The sequence below is a fragment of the Furipterus horrens genome, unplaced genomic scaffold (genome assembly GCF_987537825.1).
Source record: "Furipterus horrens unplaced genomic scaffold, mFurHor1.1.pri manual_scaffold_7, whole genome shotgun sequence".
NCBI lineage: Eukaryota > Metazoa > Chordata > Mammalia > Chiroptera > Furipteridae > Furipterus > Furipterus horrens.
In genome coordinates this window covers 141,028,420-141,033,007 of record NW_028327177.1, presented here as the reverse complement: position 1 = coordinate 141,033,007, position 4,588 = coordinate 141,028,420, and positions in this window count along the sequence as shown.

The window sequence follows — 4,588 nt, the reverse complement described above, 5'->3', positions numbered from 1 at the left end:
CCATTGGCCAGAGCCTCCTCTGCCTCCCCTGTCTTCCCTGGCAGCCCTGGCCAGCATCACCGCACAGAGCACTAGACCCTGGCCTGCCAGGGACTTTTTAAGAGAGAGAGGGCTTCAAGGGCAGGCAGGCAGCTCCATCAGACAGGGCTCTGACTACAGCCAGAACAGCCTTTCCCAAAATCTTTGTCTATCCCAATCTGGCTTGCCCTTCAAACTGATATGTCACTGCCTCTGGGAAGCCTTCTATGATTGTCCCCAGTCAAAAGTAGCATTCCTTCCTCTGACCTCCTCCAGCAGTGAGGGCAGTGGCTAAGAGCCTGCGGCTCAGGTTCCCCATGTGGACTGAGGGAGGTGACCCAGCTAAAGCTCCAGCACCATCCTGGCACACAGTAGGCACTCAGTAAATGGCAGCTGTTCATCATGATGTTGTGCCCCCACCCACCCACCCAGGCAGGACCACAGCTCCCTCAAGCTCTGGCACACAATAGGCACACATCTACCGAGTGCTCCCCGGGTGACCAGCAGGTGGCCCTACACCCCAATTAAGCCACCTGAGCAGCTGCTCGGAGCCCCAGGAAATCTGTCCCCTTGAGTCACTCACTGGCTGCCTTCTCCTGGCCAGAGTCCCGGCAGCTCGGCGTGTCACCTAGCAGACACTTGGGCAGCACTGGCGAGCAAGGCCTTTGGACTTGGCCACCCCTCTCCCCTTCTCCACCGCAGCCCTGCTCACCTTTGTGAGGTTCACTCCCATTTAAGAGATGAGAAAACTGAGGCCCAGCAAAGTGTTTGATATGCCTGAGACCATGCATTTCCACAATCTGTCAACTTTCTGGCCCTGATTCATCATTTTACTGACGGGGAACCTCAAAAAACGGGAAATGGCCTTGCCTAAGATTTCATGCAAACCAAAGCTCAGGTCTCCTGGCTCTAAACAAAATAACCCCAAACACCAGGCGGGCAGTGGGCTTCCCAGACCCTCCCCTGCCTGCTGGCTACCAAGGGAAGAACTTTACCCTGCTGGGTTTGGGGCAGCTCTGAGCCCGCACTAGGGACAAAGGCTCACTCAGCCCAAGGCAGCCAGATCCGGAGGCAGCTCCCCGGGGCCTGTGCCTCCGCCCCGTGCCAGCGGGAGCGAGAGCTTCAGGCAGGCCTGCAAACCCCGAGACCCCTGCAGGGGCTGCGGCAGGCTGTATTTTGAGGCTCCATTGTGACACTAAGTGGAAGGGCTGAAACGAGGGTGGAGAGGGGCTGGTGTGGAATAACAATGAGCCCAGCGGCTGGAAACCAGCCAGCACCAGGTCCGCAAGACAGAGGACTCTGCTGTGGACGGGTCAGGGGGAGCAACCTCACCGGAACAAAGGTCATGCGCGCGTACACACACAAGCACCCGCCCACACGAGCACTCGCCCATGCACATGTATGAATATACCTCTGTGGATTCTTATCAAAAGCTCCCAGGGAAGTCGCATGGAGCCCACGCAAATGCCTGCGTCTGAACGGGCTGATGTGAACACGTGGCCACTTGGCTTCTTAGCTCACCTGATACCAGCTGACTGTCAGGGATTTGTCTCCACGTCTCAGACAGCCGCACTGAGGTCCAAAGAGGATGACCAGCCAGGCATCCAGTCCCCAAGCCTCGGTCTGTGAATGTTGCCCGATTCCTGAGACCACGGGGCCAGGCCTTGGGCTGGGCTTGCCACTGGTCCAAGTTCCTCGTGAGCTCTTGGAAGTGACCCAGCAGACTGGAGACTTAGGGGCAATCCTTCCATCTCTTCTCTGCCACACACCCCTCCCCCACCTGGGCACAGGAGGAGGCATGCCCCTCCCCCACAACAACGATGGGCCAGTAGGAGTCCTCCCCTGGGACTGGCAGGCAGGCAGACACCCGAGCAGATGCCGAGGCTGCTGAAGCCATGGTCCTTCGTGTGAAGGCCGTGCAGGTGGAAGGTCAAGGGCAGCCCCGGGGAGGAGCACAGACAGGCAGAGCTGAGGGGCGCACGGTCCCAGCAGTTCTGCATCGCCCTGTCCCTGTCAGGCACCCTCCCCACCCCCGGGGTGCATAATTCCCTCTGCCTTAAACTGGCCCGCGACGCCTCCTCCTCGAGCCATGTCCTTCCTCCACAGAGTCTCAAGCCTGAGATCCGACAGGTATCTGCGTCATCTTTTACTCTTTTCCCTCTTGAGCGTGAATTCCCCGAAGTGAGACTCCTGTCCGTGCCCCCAGGCTGCCCTCCTGGCCCCAGCACGGGGGCGCGGGCACAAGGGTGCTCGGTAGCTAAGGGAAGGGGTCCGTCTGCATTTGGGCAGCTTGGTGACTGGACAGACTCTATTCACCTTCCCATCTGGCCCTCATTTCGCTGGAGAGTCCGCGACAAGGGTTGGTCTGAACCACAGCCCCTGCTGAGACCCCCAGCGTTCATCTGGGGAGCCAGAGGCCCCTCAGAGGCTGGGCCACCTCTTCGAAGCCTAGGGCTGGAACGGAGGTCCAAAAAGCCCACCTGATGCTGCTCGGGAGCGCAGGCCCTTGGGAGTGAGACCCCATGGGGGGGAGAAAGCCTGATTTGCTGTGTGGAAAATCCCAGAGGTGAATTTGGGGCTGGATTGCTTTAGCCTCAAACAGCTTCAAACACTTCTCTCCTTGATGCCTAAGGTGGCCGGGGTGGCACAAGGGTGCTGGGTACGAGTCACTCACCAGGCACGCACCCAGTACTTCCCACGCACCCTCGGCCTGAGCCCCCAGATGACTCCCAGGGTGGGTACCATCGTCCCCCCCACACGGCCGAGGAAGCTGACGCAGGAAAGCTGGAGGACCTGTCCAAGGTCGCAGGGCTGGGAAGCAGCACACACCTCCGGAGTGAGCCTGTCCCTGCCTTCCAGCATCTCGGCACCTCCCCCAGCCCCGGAGGGGAAGGGAGGTGGGGGAGGGCATGCTGCTGGGGAGCGGGAGCCTGATGAGCTCTCAGAAACCCGGGAGGCTTCAAGACGGGGCCTGGGAGAATATGCCACGGCCAGGGCCCCTCGAGGCTGCCCGCGAGGACCCCTAAGGGTGGAGGGTGCTCCGCTGCTGGAAGCGTCAAAAGACAGTCTCCAGTGCCCCGCCCCCGCCCCTCCCCAACATTCTCGCTGCCAAATGAAATCTGGCAGCTTCTGAAAATAGCTCAGCGCTGCAGCAGGCACCATGCCTGCCCTTCAGCAGGCTGGCACACAGCTGGGGGTGGCCACCGTGGGAAGACGCTGGCACACACGGGGCCGCGGGTCGGCCTCACACACACAGCGCACCAGGCGGCACGGAGCTGGGCGCACCGGGCAGCTGCCATCCCGCCGCTCCTCTGACCTTCCCGCGCCCCGGGAGCCCACAGTGGCGCTGCAGCCAGCTCGGGCCAGGCCCAGGCCTGAGGCGCCCTCCCCAGTGGGGGCAGGGAGGCACTAGCAGGTGTGAGCATCTGCCCTTCGGCCACTTTGTCCGCTACGATAGACACAGAGAGACCCAGAAGCCAGGGGATGCGCCCAAATGCTGTTTATTAAAAGGACAACCCCGCAGTGCTGTCCTGTGGGACACAGTCTCGGGTTTCCCAGCCAGTAAAGAGGTGAGGACCCAGGAAGCAGGCTGGGTGTCAGGCACTTGTCAGACCCCCGTCAGGGCAGCGTGGGGCTGGTGAGCCTGGACGGGCAAGGAGGAACGCTCTCTACTCCAACTCAGGCCAGGAGCAGACTTCCAAAGCGTCCCTCGGCAGCTCTCCACGGCCTCGGGTCGGCTCCGGAGGGTCAGAAGAGACCCCTGATTAACAGGGAGCCCCTTGGCCCTGCCCCCAGCCACCCCCTCTCACAGGCAGGCCCCAGGAGTCCACCAGGCAAGGATGGAGAACGAACCACTACAGAGAGAGGCTCTCCTGCCTGGGGTCCTGTGAGCAGGTGCGGGCAGAGAAGCTGTAGTGGTTTTTGTCACAGTGACATTTTCTGAAGTAGAAAGGCATTAAAAATACCTCCCACCCTCAGTTGAGATGAGAGGCCACCCTTTGGGCAGGGACTAGTAACGGAGGGCTGGGCCCCGGGGCTGTGGAGGAAGGGCTCCCAGGGCCCTGTGGGGTGGGGTTGCAGCAGGATAGGGCTGGACCACCAGGGAGGCAGACCCACTGGCCCTGTGGGCTCCGGGAGACCCAAGAGGCCGAGCCTGAGCGGGGCAAGCAGCCCGGGAAGGCAAAGGCAGACAGGCCCTCGATTGCCCCTTGTCCCCCGCCTTTGCCCTCGTGCTCAGCATTCACAGACAGCAACTCTGTCCCTGGTCACCATGGCAACCAATGGCCCAGTGCCTTTCCCAAGGCCAGGCCCAGCAGCCCACACCACAGGGGGGTGTCTTCATGGAAGGAGGGAAGCTCAGCCACAGCCGTCCCTGGCCTACAAGTCTAAGGCCACACTCAGGGCACGACAGAGCCCCGGGTCTCAGGCCACTCCCGGCGGGAGAAAGCACTGCAGACAGCAGGTAGCTCCCAGCCGCAGGCACGGCCCCCCTCGAAGGCCTGAGCCTGATCCGAGGCTCTGAAGGAGGCTTGGGGTCACGGCCCACCATCCTGAAGTTGTAAGTGACAAA